The sequence below is a fragment of the Macaca thibetana genome, chromosome 14, assembly GCF_024542745.1.
Source record: "Macaca thibetana thibetana isolate TM-01 chromosome 14, ASM2454274v1, whole genome shotgun sequence".
Taxonomy (NCBI): domain Eukaryota; kingdom Metazoa; phylum Chordata; class Mammalia; order Primates; family Cercopithecidae; genus Macaca; species Macaca thibetana.
Window position 1 is genome coordinate 14,817,343 of NC_065591.1, and position 22,986 is coordinate 14,840,328.

Here is a 22,986-nt window from a genome sequence, read left to right on the forward strand (position 1 = left end):
GCAATGTTAACTATGCAAAATACACTTAATTGGATTCATGAAATTCTACCTTTTAGATCTAAGTTAAAAGAAACTAAATTAATTGGTCCCAAAAAGATGACCAGAACTACAGAGGCACCAAAAAGAACGAACCATAGATCTAGATGTTATTTACAATCAAACAAGTCTATAACAAATTACTGAAGAGGAATTCCTAACAGGAGTACTTTTCACTCTAATCAAGAGTTTTTCCTAAAACCACACTGTAAATTTGAACTAATCTATAAAGCAATTGAATGGTAAAGTCCAGCTCTGGTGCTGTTTCAGTTGTCCTATAAGACACTGTGTACAGGAGAACACACAAAATCTGTTATTGTTATCCTATATTTTGTCATGTTTTAAGGGGTGAATGAAGTATGGTATGTCATCCTCTCTTGAGCCGTAAGTAATAAAAAGTTAACCTCAGAAACTGGCTTTCATACCTGCAGTAGCGAATTACTTAGACCTATATAAAAAAAAAAGTACATTAGAAGTGAGCCCATTTTAACAATAGATGATTATTTAATAAACTTAGAATGGGAAAGGGCCAATAATAAAACACAATTTCAAGTCATAAGATACACATAAAAACAATTTTCACACCATACACAAAGTCTAACAACCCAATAGAAAAATAGGAACTAACAGGCCGGGCACAGTGGCTCATGCCTGTAATCCTAGCACTTTGGGAGGCCGAGGCAGGCAGATCACAAGGTCAGGAGTTCATGACCAGCCTGGCCAACATGGTGAAACCCCGTCCCTACCAAAGATAGAAAAATTAGCCAGGCATGGTGGTGCACACCTGTAATCCCAGCTTCTGGGGAGGCTGAGGCAGGAGAATTGCTTGAACCCGGGAGGCAGAAGTTGCAGTGAGCTGAGATTGCGCCACTGCACTCCAGCCTCGGCAAAACAGCAAGACTCCGTCAAAAAAAAAAAAAAAAAAGGAAAGGAAAAAAAGAAAAGAAAAATAGGAACGAAAAACAAAAACAAAAGCTCAATCCACTCAGAACAAGAGAGACTCAAATGAAAACAATAGCAAGACACCATTTTTCATGTATCATACTGGGGATGATCATATTTGACAATATACTGTATTTGACAACATACTCTTAACACACAGATGATAATGTATTAGCAAAACCTCCATGCAGAACAATTTGACAATATACATCAAAATTATAAATGTATACACCTTTCCACATGATGTTCAACTACTAGAAATTTATCCTACAAAATTACAATCATACTTATAAATGACTAATGTATAGCACTGTTTTTAAGTAGTAGAAGAGTAGAAAACTAAACTTTCAAAGAGGGATTGGTTTCACAAATAATTGTGTACATATGTAAGAGATATATATGTAAGATATATACAAATATATAACTTATGAAACCAATTCCCCTTTGAACGTTTAGTTTTCTACTCTTCTACTACTTAAAAACAGTGCTATACATTAGTCATTATAGTATGTGTGAGTGTGTGTGTGTGTGTATATATATATCTTACATACTACAACATTTCTGGAAGGAGATACAAGAAATTCACAAGTACTGGTTACTTCCAGAGAAGGTCCAAAAATATGTGTAGTAATTTCACCTTTAAGTATATGTCCTAGAAATATAAACTACCACATGGAGGTTAACTGTAGCATGTTTATAATAGCAAAGAACAGAAACAACCTAACCCTCTGTCGAAGATAAAGTGCTTAAATAAACCATGATACCTTCCTACGATGGAATACTAAATAGAGGTAGGTTTCTGTTAAAAATGACATGGAATTATCAGCAAAAATATTGTTAAATGTATAAAAAAGACACAAAACTATATATACAGTATGGCAACATTTTTGCTTAACATTAAAAAATAGTTTACTATGGAGCAATGTGGTGACTATAGGCTACTTTAGCTTTAACTATACTGAAAGTTTTATGAGAATATACTGAAGTAATGAAATTAGTTTGAAACACAGAGATACATAGCAGTGTGAACAGTTCTAAACAACCATCAAAATCAGTTGTGCATTTCCTTTTAGCTGCCTTTTCCATTCATTATTGCATCACCCTCCTATCTGAGCTATTTTAATAGAAAAAATTAAAAAAAACCATTAATAGAGGTGAAAATACCTCAAACGCCATTCAGTCTAAGCACAATCCATTAAGTTTTACCCATAAAGTATCTAGAAGACCAAAGAAGAAGCTTATTCAAAATCACAAGGTTAGCTAAGGACACCTAGATTTAGAAATCATATTTTGAAATTAATAATGAAGGACTTTTACATGTAGGTCATGACTACTTTTAAAACAATTTCATCAAAGAGAACAATTCAACACCATCTATGAAGTATTACAACATTTAATAATAGAAACATCTTTTTTTTCCTTAACACAACTGTACTGAGTTGGACTTTGAACCCACTCCATAACCTCCTGTCCTCAACAAAGCTCTTTTCTTCTTCATGATGAAAGGATGGTATTCCCACAACTTCCTATACTGTGGATTTTATACTCATTGGATAAATGATGCCAATTTGATAACAATAGCTTACCATTATAAATAAAGCATAATAGCCTATCTTATTCTTATTGAATACTACTGCCCCCATCACCTAAAAATCTAGTCTTTAAAAAAAAAAACCACTGTCAGAGATGACAGCAAAAATGTCCCTCCACAGAAATAAACACGTACCATGAACAAAAACTGTCAGAATCAACTTTGTGGAAACTATGGACAATAGTTAAAGGTTATAAAAGCCCAGGGAGCACTGAATCAAGAAAAACGTGAGTGAAGACGTTTAGGGAAATCTGTCAAATCGCTCGATGAATATAAGCTAAAGGACCAGAGCCTTCAGAGACCACAGAGACCGAAGTAGGAGCTAAACTTTAGGTACTCATGGACATAAAGATGGCAACAACAGAAACTGGAGATTACTGGGGGGGAGGTTGAAAAACTATTGGGTACTATGCTCAGTACCTGTGTGATGGGATCATTTGTACCCCAAATCTCGTATCATACAATATGCCCCAGTAACAAACCTGCACATGTACCCCCAAATCTAAAATAAAAGTTGTAAAAAAAAATGTTTAAAGAACTAAAGAAAATCAGAGCTAAAGAAAAGCATTAACAAAGTACTAAAGGAAATCAGAAGAATTATGTCTCAATGAAAACAGAATATCAATAAAAAGATAACTATAAAAAGAAACCAAGAGAGGCCAGGTACAGTGGCTCACACCTGTAATCCCAGCACTCTGGGAGGCCAAGGCAGGCGGATCACCTGAGGTCAGGGGTTCAAGATCAACCTGGACAACATGGTGAAACCCTGCCTCTACCAAAAACACAAAAATTAGCTGGGTATAGCAGCGTGTCCCTGCAATCCCAGCTACTTGGGAGGCTGAGGTAGGAGAATCACTTGAACCCAGGAGGTGGAGGTTGCAGTGAGCCAAGATAATACCATTGCACTCCAGCATGGGCAACAAGAGCGAAACTCCATCTCAAAAAAAAAAAAAAAAAAAAAAAAAGGAAAGTAACTAAGGGAAAAAAATTCTGGAGCTGAGAAGTATAATAACTGAAATCAAAAATTCACTGCAGACTTGAAAAAGAAGAATCAGTTGAACTTTAAACTAGGCCAACAGAGATGATCCAGTATGAATATAAAGAAAAAAAGAATAAAGAAAAATAAAGCCCAGCAGATCGTTTAGACAACCATTAAGCATGTCAAGAGATGCATAATAAGATCTGTAGAAGGAGAGGAGAAAATGAACAGAAAGAATATTTGAAAAACTACTGGGGAAAAAAAGTCTATACAAACAAGAACTTTACCTAACTCCTAGGAGGATAAATGAAAGAGATCCGCCCCCACACACATTATTATCGCGGTGGCTCACGCCTGTAATCCCAGCACTTTGGGAGGCCGAGGCGGGCGTATCACGAGGTCAGGAGATCGAGACCATCCTGGCTAACACGGTGAAACCCCGTCTCTACTAAAAATGCAAAAAATTAGCCGGGCGAGGCGGCGGGCGCCTGTAGTCCCAGCTACTCAGGAGGCTGAGGCAGGAGAATGGCGTGAACCCGGGAGGCGGAGCTTGCAGTGAGCCGAGATCGCGCCATTGCACTCCAGCCTGGGCGACTAAGCGAGACTCTGTCTCAAAAAAAAAAAAAAAAAAAAAAAAAAAAAAGAAAGACAAATACAAAGAACCATAAAAACAGCAAGAAGTAACTCATCAGCAACAAGGAATGCTCAACAAGACTAACAGCCTATTTCTCATCAGAAACCGTGGAAGTTAGAGGGCAGTGTGGTAACAAAGTGACGAAAAGAAAAAAAAAATCGTCAAGCAAGAATTCTATAGCTGCCGGAACTATTCTTTAAAAACGAAGTTCATGAAATTAAGACATTACCAGAAAATCAAAAACAGCTTATCACTAGTAGATCTGCCCTATAAAAAATGCCACCAGGAATCCTCTAAGATGAAATTAAAGGACACTAGAGAGCACTGAAAGCCATAAATTAAAACACTGGCAAAGGTAATTACGGAGGCAAAAATACGGCATTATACTTTTGATTTGTAACTCCTTTTTCTCCCTACATGATTTGAAAGACAAATGTATAAAATAACAATTATAAATTTATGTTAATGGGCATTTGACATCAAAACATACACTCTGCAACAATAACATAAATGGTGAGGCACAGAATGGTACAGAGCAGAGATACGTTCCCTACTGAAGCTAAATTGGCGTTAAACTAGATAAAGTTTGAAGTACTAAATGCAAGCCCCAGGTAACCACTAAGAAAATAAAAATACACAGAAAATGAAAAGAGACAATGGTACACTGCTACGTATCTGCAACACAAAGAAGGAAATACAAAGAAAATAAAGACCAAAATAAAAGATATTAAGACAGGTAGAAAACACAAAGCAAAATGGTAGGCCATTCTTAGCAGTAATTTAAATATATATAAACTGTGGAATTAAAAGGTACATATTAGCAGACTGGATAAACAAAAAAATACAACGAATCTACAGTCTGTCTACAAGAAACTCAGGTTAGACCTGGGTGTCCAATCTTTTGGCTTCTCTGGGCCACATTGGAAGAAGATGACATGTCATGGGCCACACATAAAATACACTAATGATAGCTGATAAGATAAAAAAATTTTAAAAAGATCTCATAATGTGTAAGACAGTTTACAATTTTGTGTTGGGACACATTCAAAGCCCTCCTGAGCCACATTCAGACTGCGGGATACAGATTAGATAAGTTTGCTTTAGATCCAAAGACACAAACAGGTTCAAAGTAAAAGAATGGATTAAGATATTACACGCGAAAAGTAAGAAAGAGAGAGCTGAAATAATATATTAGTCTACCAGGGCTGCTCTACCAAATCACAACAAACTGGGATGTCTTAACAGAAATCTATTCTCCCATACCTCTGGAGGATAAAAGTCCAAAATCAACACAGTAACAGACCACACTCCCTCTGAGACTCTGGGAAGAATCATTCCTTGCCTCTTCCTAGCTTTTGGTGGTGGTCAACAACTTGGCTTATAGCTGCTAACTTCAATTCTATCTCCATCATCACATGGTGCTTCCTCCTGTCCCATGTGTCTCGCTTATTCTTATAAGGACATCAGTCATAGTGGATTAGGGTCCATTCTAATACAGAATAACTCCATCATAACTTGATTACATCTGCAAAGATTCTATTTCCAAGTAAGTTCATATTCACAGGTACTAAGGGCTAGGACCTCAACACATTTTTGGGGGGATAAAATTCAACCCATAGTGGTCTGCACCTTCTGGTTCCCTAAAATTTATGTCCTTCCAACGTGCAAAAGACATTCACCTAATCCCAACCTCCCAGAATCTTAACCCATTCCAGTATCGTCTCTAAATCCAAAACAATCCCTAAAAATCATCAACTCAAAAGGGATCAAATCTCATCCAGATTAGCTATGAGTGAGACTCGGGGTATGGTCCACTCTAGAGCAAAATTCTTCTCCCTCTATGGAGCTGATTCCAAAAAACAATGGTGGGACAGTTATAGATTACGTATCTCCATATTAAAAGGAAGAAAAGAGAAGGGGGGGAAAAAGGGTCAGGGGTCCCAGGTTAGTCCAAAACCTAGCAAACAGCATTAGACTTTTAGGCCTAAGAATAAGCTTTTGTGGATAATGATTTGTACTCTGAGCCCACTGGGGAAATAGCCCCGCCATCGTGGCTCCAGGAAATCTAATACATACAGGACCCAGCATTTGCAGCTCTACCCTTAGCATCATTCTTCTTTAATTCCATTTTGTCTCTGTCCCATTCAGTCCAGCCTGGCAGTGTTTCTGCTGTTACAACATTCTCAAAAACTTTGTCAGTCTTTCATGAAATTCAGGGGGTCGAAGCCATCAAATGAGGGTCCTCCACAGATCTTTCCTGAAAAATTGCATGTTGATTCTGGGAATTGCTGAGATGGCTGATTTGATCCACAAGTTATACACCAAGTCTCTTTAGAGAATAGCTGTCCAGTTACAGCCTTGGTCCTGTACCACAATACACTATCTGGACGACTAAAAAGTTTCCAAATTATCAAGTGCTGACTCCTTTTTGCTAAACAATTCATTCCTCAATTTATATCTTTCCTCTCACATACTAGTATACAAACAAGAAGAAACAAAGTTTTATCTTCTACACATTGCCTGTAAATCTCAGCTAAATATCCAAGTTCATTGCTTAACCAATGATAGAACACAATTCAGTCAAGTTCTCTGCAACTTTATAACAAGGATCACCTTTTCTCCACTGTACAACAACATGTTAATCATTTCCTTCTAAGGCCTCATCAGACTGTCTTTAATGCTCATATTTCTGTTGACCATCTCTTCAAGGCAATCTAGACTCTCCTCTTTTCTTTTTGAGACAGAGTTTCACTCTTGCTGCCCAGGTTGGAGTGCAACAGCGCAATCTTGGCTCACCGCAACCATCGCTTCCCAGGTTCAAGCAATTCTCCTGCCTCAGCCTTCCCAGTATAGCTGGGATTACAGGCATGCGCCACACCTCAAAATACTCCAAGACAATATCCAATCCCAAAGCTATGCCAACATTTTTAGGTACTTTTTTACAGCCCATTTCCAAAACCAAAATGTGTTAGTTTCCTAGGACTGCCATAACAAATTACCACAAAAGGCTATTTACTACAGAGACCCTATTTCTCAACGTTCCATTCACAGGTACCTGAGTTAAGACTTCAACATTTTTTGAGGAAAGCAATTTAACTCATAAGGGTGGCCCTACTAATATCAGGCAAAATGCACTTCAACAACTGTTACAAAACACAAAGAACATTATACATTAATGAGAGAGTCAATCAATCGAGAAAATAAATATAAACCTATACATAGCTAACATAGGCCCCCTCTCCCTCTCAAGATATATCAACACATAAGATATATACCAAAGATGTACAGAATTGAAGAGAAACAAGTAATACCACAATCACAAAAATGGAGACATCAGTACCCCACTTTCAATAACAGAACCAAACACCAGTCAAAAGAAGTTTGATAAGGAAATACAGAACTCAAGCAATATTAAAAAATCAGACATATAAGAACTAGACATAATATTAAAAAACAAACATTGGGCTAGGCACAGTGGCTCACACCTGTAATCCCAACACTTTGGGAGGCTGAGGCAGGCAGATCACCTGAGGTCGGGAGTTCGAGACTAGCCTGGCCAACATGGCGAAACCCTGTCTCTACTAAGAATACAAAAATTAGCCGGGCGTGGTGGCGTGTGCCTGTAGTCCCAGCTACTCGAGGAGGCTGAGGCAGGAGAATTGCTTGAACCCAGGAGGTGGAGGTTGCAGTGAGCCAAGATCACATCGCTGCACTCCAGCCTGGGTGACAGAGCAAAACTCCATCTCGGGGGCGGGGCAGGGGGAATCAGACATATTGAAAAGTCTCAATAACTTTCAAAAATGACTGCAGTCATATAAAGTACGTTCTCTGACCACAATGGAATGAAACTAGAACTCAATATCAGAAGGAAAACTAGAAAACTCATACTTAGAGATGACTGAAAATGAAAACAAAATATCCCAAAACCTAGGGGATGCAGTGAAAGCAGTTCTCCAGAGGAAAATTTCTAGATATAAATGCCTACATTAAAATAGAAAAAGAAAATCGCATGCCTGAGTCAATAACCTAACATCATCCTCATAAGAGCTAGGAAAAAAGGAGTAAACCCAAAGCTAGCAGAATAAAGTAAATAAGTTAGTTATTTGACAAGTTAACAAAATCAACAAACTTTTGGTTAATAAGAGAAGACCCAAATTACTAAAACCAGAAATGAAAATGGGACACTACCACTGAAATAAACAAGAAAACACAATGAACAATTGTATGCCAAAAAATGACATAGATAAAAGCAACAACTTCTTAGGCACACACAAGTTACCAAAAACAATTGAACAAGAAATGGAAAAGACGAACATACCTTTAACAAGTAGACAACTGAGTCAGTAAACAAAAAGCTCCCAATAAAAAGGCCAGAGGCCTCTAGATGGTTTCATTGTTGGATTCTACCACACATTTAAAGAATTAACTCCAGTCTTTCTCAAACTCTTTTAAAAAATAGAAGATGGAACACTTCCCAACTCATCCTATAAACACACCATTATTCTGACACCAAAGCCAGACAAAGACACCACAAAAAACCATAAGCCAATAACCCCTGCAAACCAAATATAGCATCATTATTAAGAAGATTAAACACTATGATCAGTTGAGACAGGTCCCAGGATTATGAAGGTGGTTCGACCTACAAAAATATATGTAATGTGCCACATTAATAGAATAAAGGGAGGAAAAAACACACCATCATCTCAATTGATGTAGGAAAAAAATCCGACAAAATTAAACTTTCCTGATAAGAACACAAAAAAAAACTGGGAATAGAATTGAACTTCCTCAACTTGACAAAGAACACCTACAAAACCCCCAGAGCTCACATCATTCGCAGTGGCAAGAGACAAAGCTCTCCTGCTAAGGTCAGGAACAAGACAAAGATGCCCTCATTCTTCACTTCCATTCAACATTGTACTGGAAGTTTCAGCCAAGCAATTAGTCAAGGAGAAAAAAAAAAAAAAAAAAAAAAAGCAACCAAAGTGAAAAGGAAGAAGTAAAACTGTATCTCTATTTGCAGATGAAAAGACCTTACATATAGAAAATTCTAAAGAATTTTCACAAAAGAAAACTGTTAAAGGTAATACACAAATTCAAAGTGCCAGAATATAAGACCAATACATAACATTCATTGTTTTAAGTATATGAGCAAGGAACAAAAAGGAAATTAAGAAAATGATTACCTTTACAATAGAATACAAAGGAATAAAATACTGAAATATTGTTAAGACGACAATACTCTGAAAATAAACCCATAGATTAAATGTAATTCTTATCAAAACCCCAGCTTCCTTTTCAGTAGAAATTGACAACCCAATCCTAAAGTTCACAGGCAAATGCAAGGGATCTACAGTAGCCATCTTGAAAACAAACTGAGTTAAAGATGCACTTTGTTCTTCTCAATTTCAAAACTTACTATAAAGCTTCAGTAATCAATACAATGTATTACTGGCATAAGACTAATAAGTAAATCAACTAACTGAATTAAAGGTCCAGATATAAATCTACACATCTGGTCAACTGATTTTTAAGAAGGTGGCTAAGACCATTCAGTAGGGGAAAGCACAGTCTCTTCAAGAAATGGTGCTAAGATAAATGGATATCCACATGCAAAAAATAAAGTTGTACTCCTACCTTACACCACATATAAAAATTAACTCAAAATGGATCAAAGACCTAAACCTAAGAGATAGAACTAAAAAATGCTTACAAGTGAAAACAACCTACAGAATGGGAGAATATATTTGCAAGTCATATATCTGGTAAAAGAATAATATCCAAAATATATAAAGTTTTTGTATTTAACAACAAAAAGAGAAACAACCCAATTAAAACATGGGCAAAGAACTTGAACAGATTATTTCTCCAGAGATATACGAACGGCCAAAAGGTACTTGAAAAGATATGGAACATCAGTCATTAACGAAATACAAATCAAAATCACATGAGATTACCATTTCCCACATACTACAATGGCTAATAAAAATAAAAAAAGAAAATAAGAAGTGTTGGTGAGAATGCAGAGAAATTGGAACCACTGTTTATTGCTGGTGGACATGTAAAATGAGGCAGCTAATGAGGAAAACAGTGTTATGGAAAACCTAAGAAAACATTGTTAAGAAAAATGTTACAAAAACTTAAGACACAGAATTACCATATGATCCAGCAATTCCTCTTCTAGGTACATACACCAAAAATTGAAAACAGCTTTTCAAAGAAATACTTATTCCATATGAATATTCATAGAAGCACAATTCTCAATACCCAAATTGTGGAAACAACCCAAATATCTGCTAACCAGTGAATGGATAAACAAAATGTCATATATACACACAAAGAAAATTTTTATCCAGCCATAAAAAGGAATGAAGTCTTAACACGTTACAATATGAATGAACCTTAAAAATACGCTATATGATAGATGCTAAAGACAAAAGTCTCATATTGTATGATTCCAATTATATATAATATCCACAATAGGTAAACCCATAGAGACAGAAAGCGGATTAATGTTTGCTGCAGCTAAATGGGGGAAAGGGGAATAACTGCTTTTAATGGGTACAGGGGACTCCTTTGTTGGTGGTGATGAAAATGTCTGGAACTAGAGAGAAGTGATAGTTGTACAACACTGTATATGTACTAAATGTCACTGAATTGTATGCTTTCAATTATTTTTTACTACTATTTTATGTAAATTTCACCTCAAAACACACACACACACACACACACACACACACACACGCACAAAAGTACTGCCAGGTTTCTGGAATAGAAACTGATAACTGAAGGGCAATCCATACATTAGCATAAACAATCATAAACAGATAGGAAACAAGCCAAGTTTCTTCTGTGTGGTACTTCAAAGACAATTTCCAGTTGTTTCTTATAATAGCAGCTAACCTTGAGGAAGTTCCTTGATACATAAATAATAAGAGAAAAAAGCCATACTAGCTTGGGTAAAGGAATACATCATGCTAGTCACTGCATGAGCAACATGCAGGCACAGTGAATATAACTACAGTTAATTAACCCTTGAACAACATAGCTTTGAATTGCATAGATCCACTCATACGCAGGTTTTCTTAAATATATGAGAAAAATTTTTGGAGATTTGTGACAATTTGAAAAAACTTGCAGACAAACTGTGTAGCCTAGAAATATTGAAAAAATTAAGGTATCTCATGAATGCATAAACTATACATAAACTATAGATACTACTCTATTTGATGACATTACTGTAAAATATACACAAATACATTACAAAAAGTTAAAATTCAACAAAACTTACACTCACAAAGTCTTAGACTACACATGGCATCATCCAAATTCCAGAGAAATGTAAAGAAACGTAAAGATGTTGTATTGAATAACTGCATAAAATTAACTCACTACATAATAATTTCATAGTTATCTCCTGTTGCTATTGCAGCAAGCTCAGCTGTTTCAGGTATCTGCTTAAAATGTCGTGAGGATAATCATCACCACCTGAGTGAATTTACTGTCACAGTAAAAGGGATCTCTCTCAGTTAACTCATTTTTCACTATGTTTAGAGCAATACCTGAAACCTTGAATAACACTATGGGACCCAGAAGAGTTGCCACTAGTGATACTGGAAGTGCTTCCAAGAAGCAGAAAAAAATCATGGTATTACAAGAAAAAGTTGAATTGCTTGATAAGCATAGAAGGTTGAGGTGTGTAGCTGCAGCTGCTCACCACTTTAAGATAAATGAATCCAACATAAAAAGTACTGAAGAAAAGGAAATTTGTGAAGCCATCGCTGCACCTGCAGTAGCACGTGCAAAAATCTTGCAATATTTGCAAAATACTTCTATCTCACATTCAAGATGCAGCTTTTATGTGGGTACAGAATTGCTATAAGAAAGGCACACCTACAGACTCTAAGTAAAGTCATTATATGACAACTTAAAGCAAAAGTGAAGAATTTAATGCCAGCGAAGAATGGTTTGATAATTTCATAAAGAGACTTGGCTTTAAAAATGTCAAGATATGGGCGCCTGTAGTCCCAGCTACTCGGGAGAGGCTGAGGCAGGAGAATGGCGTGAACCCAGGAGGTGGAGCTTGCAGAAAGCCAAGATTGCGCCACTGCACTCCAGTCTGGGCAACAGAGCGAGACTCTGTCTCAAAAAAAAAAAAAAAAAAAAAAAAAGTCAAGCTAATAGGAGAAACAGCTTCTACTGACCAACAGGCAGCAGACAAGTTCCCAGACACTGTTAGGAAAACAGGTGAGGAAGGATATCTGCCTAAGTTTTTAACGCAAACTACCCCAGTGTGGAAAAAAATGCTACAAAGGACATTTATTAGGAAGGAGGAGAAGTAAGCAACAGGATTTAAAGCAGGAAAAGATAGGCTAACTCCACTGTTTTATGTAAAAGCAGTTACGTTTATGATCAGGGCTGCCCTCATCTATAAAGCTACTAACTCCTGAGCCTTGAAGAGAAAAACCAACAATCTTTTGGTTATACGACAAAAAGTCCAGGAAAACAAGAACTAATTTTCTAGATTGGTTCCACTGATGTATTGCCCCTGAAGTGAGGAAGTACCTTGTCAGTTAGGGACTGTCTTTTACGGTTCTTTTGATATTGGACAATGCCCCTGGCTGCCTCATGAGTTTAATTAACATCAAAGGTGTTGAAGTGGTCTACTTGACCCCCAAATACAACGTCTCTAATTCACCTTCCCAATCAGGGGTGATAAGAATCTTTAAGTCTCATTACATGATATTCTATGGAAAAGGACTGTTTATGTAAGAAAATCCCAATAGAGAGAACATCATGAAAGTCAGGAAGGATTACACCACTGAAGATGTCATCGTCACAGAAAATCCCTGCTGGAGAAAACTGTGTCCAGATGTTGTGCATGACTTCACAGGATTTACAGCAGAGCCAATCAAGCAAATCATGAAAGAGATTGTGAATATGGCCAAAAAAAAAGGTGGTGGTGGGCTGGTGATGGTGAAGAGTTTAAAAATAAGCATCTTGGATAAATTCAAGTGCAAACAGACACCACACAAGAGGAATTAACAAGATGACATGATGAAGATGAGTGCTTTTGATCAGGTGCCAGACGATGAAAAAGACAACATATAAGAAGCAATGCCGGAAAACAAACTAACATTAAAAACTTATAAAGGTTCCAATTATTCAAGACTGCTTCTGACTTCCTTTTATGACAGGAACCCTTCTATGATACCTGCCCTGAAACTAAAGCAAATGGTTAAAGTGTAGAAACATTTGCAGAGAAACGAAAATGCAAAAAAGAAGTCAGGCAGAAATTGTATTTCTGTAAATGTTCCTGCCACTCCTTCTATCTCTGTCACCCCATGAGATAAGAGTAATGACTCTTCTTCTTCCTCCTCCTTAGCTTACTCAATGTGAAGAAGAGGATGAAGACCTTATAATGATCACTTACACTTAATGAATAGTAAATATATTCTCTTCCGTATGGTTTTTTAAATAACATTTTATCTGGAATACAGGATATAATACACATAAAAAATATGAATTAGTTGATTTTATGTTATTGATAAAGCTTCTGGTCAATAGTAGGCTATTAGTAAAGTTTCTGGGAAGTTAAATGCAGGTTTTTGTTTGTGAGGGGGAGTTGGTGCCCCAACCCTACCACGTTGTTCAAGGGCCAACTGTACATTCTTGAAAGAAGAAGGTATGAAGTAAGAGTGGTTTATACTATGACTTGAGACAAACTAATGCTAGGCCAGGCGTGCTAGCTCAAGCCTATACCCGGCACTTTGGGAGGCAGAGGTGGGTTAGGTCACTTGAGGTCAGGAGTTTCAGACCAGCCTCACCAACATGGTGAAACCCTGTCTCTATTAAAAATACAAACATTAGCCAGGCCCATGGTGGTGCACACCAGTCCCAGCTACTCAGGAGGCCAAGAAAAGAGAACTGCTTGAACCCAGGAGGCAGAGGTTGCAGTGAGTTGAGATCGCACCACTGCATTCCAGCCTGGGCAACAGAGTACAACTCCATCTCAAAACCAAAAAAAAGAAAAAAAGAGATTGATACTACTGGCAGAAATGTTTTCTTCTAGATAGCAAACAATGAAATGTGATTTATCTCAATCTTACAGCCAGAGATAACTAATATAGCAAGTCAAACCATCAAATTCCAAAAGATGAGAGCCACTTTGTCATGAAAGAATACTTTAAGTTAGAAGGGCCATTCTAACATAATCAATGCTATTATTTTATTGTAGAAACAGGGTGTGGTTAGTTGATAAGCTGGGAAGATACTAAATGTAAAGGTCTTCAAATCTCTAAGTATTTAAATTTCTTCTGGGCAACTAACAAATCTTAAGTATTAACTGCCAGGTAATATATTTATTTTTTCATTTCTCAAAAATCAGTTATAACCCTGTCAAGTATTTATTATTCTTATCTTCACAGATGAAGAAACCAAATAACTGACTTTCCCACATATTAAAAGTTGTGGAGGGAACTGAACACAGGTATATCTAAGTCCAAAGTCTATATTCTTTCTACTGTACCACACCTAACCATATAAACGAGGAACAGGAAAGTGCCAGTACAAGGGCTCAATCCAGATTTGGCTCATTTCCACCCAGCCTTGGACTCAAGTGCCAAAAGAGGGCCCCATTTATATAATATACTAACGTGAAACACCTATAAGAATTATTCCATGAGTGAATTTTTAACCTAAAGCCACATGCTGTATTTCCTTATGTTTCAAAACAGAACTAGAGAAATTTTATTGTGATTAAAAACCAAAAAACAAATGAGATTTTAAAATTGTATTTAAGAAATTAAGAATGTTTACATTCCAAAACGGTTTACTCATTTTTAAATCAACACTGTGTATTAATACCTAGATTTTTCTTTCTTATTCTAGTTATCTGTTTACTCCATCTACATATAATTTTTCCTGGCTTACCGATTTCAAAGCCAGACATCAGTCACTGGTGCACTGATAGAAAGGATAAAAAATATTAGGCTTTCACAGAATTTCTGCAGATATTAAAAGTTTGGAGCAAAAAAAAAAAAAAAAATAGAATCACAAAGTAATGTCATCAGCGTTCAAAGTATAGACATTAGGTGAGTTAGTTCTTCCTAAAATCATTAAGACTTTGCGCAGACATAAGTTTGAGAAGGTGAAAGGATGGTTTCTCTGAAAGCACAGCTCTTAAAACTAGTGCTCATTAACTTAATGATCTCTATAGCTAAGAATTAGCTCAACATTTAAGTTTAAATAAATATGGTGAACTCTGAAGACTAAGTAAGTGGTACCTAGCTGATAAACAAGGGGAAGGAGAAACAGGAGTACATGTATGTCTTGAGAACTGAAAAAAAGATAAATATGACTGGAGCAGAGAAAACATAACAAAACCCATCATTTATCACGCTGAGGAGGCATGAAAAAGTTTAACAAGGGCCTTCCAGGAATTTGGATCTTATCCTAATAGCCACAGACAGTTTAAACAGAGAGGTGACATGATCAGATTTTCATTTTTAATGTTCATGTTCGTTGCAGATTAGACAATGAGCTAGGTAGGGGCAAGAGTAGATGCTAGGTGACCAGCTAAAAACCTGCAATAGGCCAGGCAACAGATAGTTATGGCTTTAAAGAGGGTAATACCATTGAATATGGAAAGAATTAGAGATATAAGAAATACTTAGGAAACAGAAGAGCTAGGACTAGAGAATGACTTAACAGGGATAGAGGGAGATGCCAAGGATTTGGGATTCTAGATTTCTGACTTGAACAATTGGACTGATGATGAAAACAAAGAAAAAAATCAGGGTTTTTTGTTTCTTGAAGAGACACTAGAGAGAATATATGTTCTGCTTTGACCAAGTCTAAGATTATTGCTGAGTAAAACATCAACAGGCCTTAAGTTCAAAGGACAGAGTGGGCTACAAACATAAAATTGGGAATTGTCAGCACATAAAAACAACTATTACCGTCTAGATTTAGCTTGGTTCATATAAAATGGATCATTTTCAATATTCACGAAATGTGTTGTTTTTGGCTATCCCCAATATCTGGCTTATTCATTGATTTCTCTCTTCCAGCAGCAGTTCTGCATATATTAAAAACAACCACAGTACAACCTTGTTCTGTTCATATTGCTTTTTCTGGGGTATGAAAGACATATACAAGTGTAGCACTAAGGTTGAGGACACGTTTAAGAAAAGGAAAGAGCAGAGAAAAATATTTGCGTATAAATTTATTGTAGCCTAAGTACACAGTGTTGATAAAGGGACCCATGCAGTTGCATCACCTGCTGGTGCTCTCTGTCTGAGCATCTGGTGGCTGCTGGGGACAGATGGAAAAACTTAATAAGAGTTTCATTCAAAACAATAGAACGTATCAACTTACCAACTTAGCAACTGTGAAATACGTAATACATTATTATTAACTGTGGTCATCATGCAGTGTGATATAGTTTGGATGTTTGTCCTCTCCAAATCTCATGTTGAAATGTGATCCCCAATATTGGATGTGGGAGGTGTTTGTATAATGCGGGTGGATCCCTCATGAATGGCTTGGTGCCATCCCTGTGGTAATAGGTGAGTTCTCTATGGCTTCATGTGAGACCTGGTTGTTTAAAAGAGCCTAGCCCCTCCTCCCCTCTCTCTCGCTCTGGCTCTGTGACACACCTGCTCCACCTCCACCTTCCACCATGAGCGAAAGCTTCCAGAGGCCTCACCAGAAGTCTAGCTGATGCTGGAACAATGCCTGGACAGCCTGCAGAACCACGAGTCAGATAAAACTCTTTTCTTTACAAATCATTCGGTCTCACATATTCCTTTCTAGCAACTCAAAAGGGACTAATATACAATGCAATAGATCATTAAAACCTACCCTCCCAATTTAACTGAAAGTCTGTATGTACCTTTTCATCTCCATCTCCCCTTTTCTCATTCCACCTCCTTACCCCCTAGCCTCCAGTAACTACGTTTCTATGAGATACTTATTTAGATGACACATGTAAGCGAGATCATACAGTATTACCTTTCTGTGCTTGGCTCATTTTACTTAGCATAATGTCTTCTGGTTCCACCCATGTTGTCATGAATGACAGAAGTTCCTTCCTTTTATAGATCATGTATTTGATACCTTAGAACATTCTGGTCAAAGTAATGATATAATGAAATTAGCTGGCTGCTCCTAATTAGAAAACACAAAGTGGATAAAGAAAAGGATGTGCAGACTGGACACAACATGGCAAAACTCCGTCTCTATTAAAAAAATACAAAAAATTAGGCAGGTGTGGTGGCACGCACCTGTAATCCCAGCTAATCAGGAGGCTGAGGCAGGAGAATCACTTGAACCCAGGGGGTGGAGGCTGCAGTGAGCCGAGATCACATCACATCACTGCACTCCAGTCTGGGCAAGAGTGAAATTCCGTCTCAAAAAAAAAAAAAAAAAAAAAAAAAAAAAGAAAAGAAAAGAAAAGATGTGCTCAGGGGTTCAAATTCCCAGCTCAAGCACCACAAAAATGACCTCAAAGTTTCTGTGTCTTTCCTGAAAACAATACTTACCTACTACAGCTGCAAAACTGAGATTGCTGAAAACCAAACCCAGAGTGAGTTGTACCAAGGCTGACCTGGCTATAGCCACTGCTAATTGCCCAATGTACCAGCAGCAGAGACCAACACCGAGTCCCTGATATGGGATCACTGGGGTGATCAGCCAGCTCACCTGATGCAAGGTTCGCTACATTGGACCACTTCCATGATGGAAGTGCTTTGTTCTTACTGGAATACACTCTAGGTACAAATTTGTCTAGCCTGCATGCAATGCTTCCTGTATACAAACACAAATTGTATGTCTGAGTCCATTTACACAAAATGTCCAAAAAAAAAACAAATCTATACAGACAGAAAGTAGATTAATGGTTGCCTAGGGTTGGGGGTGAGAAAATGGATTAACTATAAATAGGCATGAAGGATATTATTAGGATGAAGAAAAAGTTCTAAAACTGTATTGTGATGATAGGTGTGCAATTCACAAAATGTACCAAGATCCCTAAATTGTACATTTGAAATGGGTGAATTTTATGATATGTAAATTATAATCCCAATAACACTGTATTTCAAAAATACACATCATAGTACTAGTCATAAAGACTAGAAAACTGCCCAAACATCCATCAACAGTAAAACAGTTAAACTGTGGTTATATTCCCACAATGGGACACTATACAGCAACTAAAATAAACCATCTATGACAAACACAGCACTTGTCACAAATGAAGAGCAAAATAAGTCAGATACAAATACAGTGCCTACTGTATTATTCCACTTATGTAAAATTCAAAAATTGGCAAAACCAATTTCTGCTATTTAAAGTCAAAATGGTAGTTACACTTGGGGACGGCTGACTTGAAGGAGCATAAAGGAGTTTCCAAAACACCGATTATGTTTTATTCAGTTGTGTAATGCTTACATGATTGGGCTCACCCTGGGAATATTCAAAAATCTGCCCACTTATAAAATAATATAATATAAAATGAAGAAGGGAGAGGAGAAACAAGAGTACATGTATATGTCTTAAAATATGTGCATTTCTATATACATATGGAACATTTTAATAGAATTTCTCTAAAAATCACCTGTAATCTCAGGGAAAAAAAACTCAGAAATATCAAATGTCCTGCACTTAGGTAATGGTTAAATAATAGAATATAAATATATAGTAGCCATGGCTGGATATCCACAAACCATCTAGGCACCTCTTCTTTCTTAAAGAATCAATCCCACTCTTAAAACACAGTGGGAATCCCGATTAAGCTAACAGCATCAAAAAATATGAAATACTGGGGGATAAACGGGATAAAAAATTTGAAAGACCTATACACTGAAAAGCGCAAAACATTGCTGAGTGAAATTAAAGACCTAAGTAAATGGAGCAGTATATCTTGTTTATAGAGTTGTAAATACTAATATAAATTTTATTTTTTGATTTTATGATTTCAATTTTCTATTTTTTGTTGCTGATATACAGAAACACAACTGATTGATTATACTGTGGGGGTGGTTTCAAGACACCTTGCAGTTACTGTCTTCAGGATTTTGGAACACTGCGCTGCAACCACCATAATATAAAACAAGTCTGAACTGAATGACCAATGACGAGGGGGTAATGGTCCAACCAGTAAGTAATAAATTGCTGTGTTTTAAGCCATTAAGTTTTTAGACGGTTTTGTTATGAAGCTAAAGAAGCCTTTGCCCGGATAGCATTAGATTATTCTGCCTGGTTTTAATTCAGAGGAACTTCTTCCTTCCTGAACTTAAGAGTCAGGGGGCAATTCCTTTTTGTCAGAGATTATTATCCACTAAGGCTCATCTCAAAATGAGGGTAAGTTATGCCCTCATGTACAGATAAGTCTCTCTTAAAGATTTTGGATTTGTACAGGCTGAATATGGGTTTCCCCACTAAGGATTTTAAGTTTCCTCTGCTTCAATTTTCTTCTATCAGGGCATTCTGCTTTAACTCTCAAGTAGTCTTGGCAGGAAAAGGGATCTCAATGTAAAATAATATATATAACAGAATAAACTTATAACTGTGTCGAAGATGGCAATAAGTTGAATTGTAACAGGCAAATTATTATAAAGTTAAGACTCATTTACCTGATAGGTAATCCCGTAACTGAAATAAGCTGATGATCAAGGCTTTTTCAGCCTGCATTGCAATTCACATATATGGTAAGTGACATATATCTTTATTTGTAGGAAATTAATAATAGAAAAGAAGAACCAAAGGAGGTCTGGATGTCTGAACTGGAAATACGGATTAAAGGATCTGGGCCACACCCAACATGGAACAAGATGTCTGAGTAAATTATTCTCATACTAAGAAAAATAATAGTTACTGCTACCTTAAGATAAAAGATTAGGAAGGAAGGACAAACAAAAATGCCTATCTAATGTATTTAGCCTTTGAGGCTTCAACATTATAATATTGTCAGAAACTTGAGTTTCTGAAACCTAACTGAACTACTCTGTGTATTTTTATCATTACGTGCACTTTGTTTTCCACAAATAATTAAAGTTTGCTTTGAAATATTAGGCAATCTCAATAGTATTAAGAGAAGCCAGGGAAAGAGGCTTTTGTTGTTGTTACTGTTTTTAACTTACATTTAAATTTAGAGCAGTATCATTTAATTGGTAAAGGAGAATATTTCAGTTAAAACTAACAGGCTGGGTGTAGTGGCTCATGCCTATAAATTTCAGCACTTTGGGAGGCCAAGGCAAGAGGACTGCTTGAGCCCAGGAGTTCCAGACCAGCCTAGGCAACACAGTGAGACCCTGTCTCTACAAAAAAAATCAACAGCAATTAGCTGGAAATGGTGGCACACTTCTGTGGTCCCAGCTACTTGGGAGGCTGAGGCAGGAGGATGGCTTGAGCCCAGGAGATTACCACTGCAGTGACCCATGATCACACCATTGCACTCCAGCCTGGGCAATAAAGTGAGACCCTGTCTCAAAAACAAACAAAAAAACCCTTAAAAGCCCATCTGAGTGTTAAGACTGGGCTTATACACGCCCTTTCTCACCTACAGATTTTCCTTTCAGAACTCTTTTCTATTCAAAACCTACAAGGTTTTATTTTGACTAGGAAAACTAGGTAATTAGCAAGGAGATTCGAAATCTTTCAAGAGAGCATTGTGAAAACGATGTTCCCAGTATCTTCTCCCCAGTATCTTCTCGATTCTTCCTTTTGTATACAAACTCAAATGGTAAGAATTACAAAAGTTAAGATTTTTCTCACTGGAATGGGAAAAAAAAGCATGAAAATGTGTCTTCTGTATTTTTAGAAATAATAAAAATATTCTTTAAATATACTAGAAAGGAAGAAAAACCAACAAAAAAGTATACTATAAAAGAGATGCATCTGTGAAGGAAGTAGAAACAGTCAATGTTACGTTGAGGTTGCAAGTTGACAAGAGGCCAAGATGAATGGGATACAAGAGACTGATTTGAGAGGATAAGATAATCAAAGATATTTCAATATAGGAAAAATAAAACTCTGTTGAAATCTATGAAAACCGTTAATAACAAATTAATTCTAATTTAACAAAATGCAGCTATAAATTAGACTGTATCAACATAAGAAAAAAGCTGAGGATGTCATCCAGACAGGAGGAAAAATAATGAAAATAAACTAATAGTTTAGTAATAATTAGATAGTATGCTGATTATGATAAACTAGATAATGTAAATACTTAACAATTAAGCTCCAAATAATCTAAATGCTGAGATCTGTTATGAATTTGATGACTGACTTTTTTTTTCCTGACTCCACAAGTCAGAGACACACAGTAACCACTGTCAAACATCACTATTTCATAACAGCACTGAAGAGAGTAAAATGCTTTTGAATAAAAGGTTGAGATTCAGAATTTTACATAATCAAATTTTCAAGCATGCAGTGTTTCCAAGTATGGTTTCTGTAAACTCCAGTTTTACAAAATGTTGTTTAAAAAGGGGGTCTTATAAGTCAAATAGGTTAGGTAATCGCTGCAAAATTTTGGTATTTACACTACACATTACTCAAAAATCGAAGTTTCTGAAAAGTTCTGCAATAAATAACCTATCATTAATAACTCAAGCACTGCCCACATCTACTTGATTCTACAGTATTTATTATCATTCCATTAAACACTTAAAACATACTTTAATAAACATTAAGGTATTCCAGTCTTCATTTTTATATTTTATCTTGATAGGCAGTTTTAACTATTATTCATCACTAAGGACCTAACAGATGGGAGAAAAAACAATTAGCCTTCAAAACATATCTAGTTAGAGGTTAGAAAGTGAAATAAAATGCACACCGGGATAACTAAAAATCACATGTAGGTAAACCATTCTTTTACTTTATAATCATAAGTACAACACTGGTTCTAAACAGAGAAACAATGAAAACATAAAGCCAAGTTAAAAAGGAACTAGGTCTCCATCCCTTAAGATTTCTGCTAACACTCTTGGGAACTCCACAATGATGAAGATAATTCTCTCCCAGCGGTAAACTAAGCTTTCAAGTTTGAAGCATTTTATCCTTTTTAACTTCTGTGTGGAATGTTCCTTGTCCAAATTAACTATCTGCACATATTCAGGTGTAATCTCAAGTGTCACCTCCACCAAAAGGTCTTCCCTTATTATTTCATCTAAACTCAGCTTTCCCAACTCCAACTTCACCAAACATTATTACACTGTTTTGACTTCTTGATTTATTTGATTACCAATACAATCCAGTGCCTAGAATAGTGCCAGACACATAGTGGATGCTCAACAATTACTTGTTGAATGAATTAACACTATTTTAGCATAGTAGCTTTCCATTTGTTTTATATACCAATCACAGCTAAAAAAGGGTAGCAAAAACAGGTTTCTTTATTATTTCAGTTTGAAAAAAATGAAAGTAACACTTTGCAACTTAATTTAAAAAACATGGAAAGTTGCCTACTCTGTGTGTGCAATATTGTTTATGTGTATGTCAAAGGTTCTTCTCTTCAACGCAAAGAAGGCATACAATTTCTAGATGGTTTGAGCAAGTAAGAGTAAAAACAATCTTGAAGACATCTTTTCAGCATTAATACAACAGAGGGCCAGTCTTACCTCTAAAAAGTAAAACCTGTTTAAAGTTTTGAAAAACCTTTAACTTCTGATATCAACATGAGTTATTTCAGTTAAAATTTAGCAGACTGAACATAAGGACTATTTCAGAGTAACAGAATAACTGAGAAGTTAAATGACCAGAAGAAAAGTAATTAAGGTGAATTCTAAACATGAA

General features: G+C 36.4%; 2 protein-coding genes across 4 annotated transcripts in view; one reads left to right on the forward strand and one right to left on the reverse strand.

The window, feature by feature from the left end:
- ZFP91 (ZFP91 zinc finger protein, atypical E3 ubiquitin ligase) overlaps positions 1–22,986 on the reverse strand; it is a 42,779-nt gene that overhangs the window by 12,071 nt on the left and 7,722 nt on the right. The window lies entirely within an intron of this gene.
- Positions 19,010–22,986, forward strand: part of MED19 (mediator complex subunit 19) — a 751,866-nt gene continuing 747,889 nt past the window's right edge. Inside the window, exon 1 of the mRNA XM_050758646.1 lies at positions 19,010–19,013. The gene's annotated coding sequence lies outside the window, so the exon portion shown is untranslated. The remainder of the gene's footprint in view (positions 19,014–22,986) is intronic.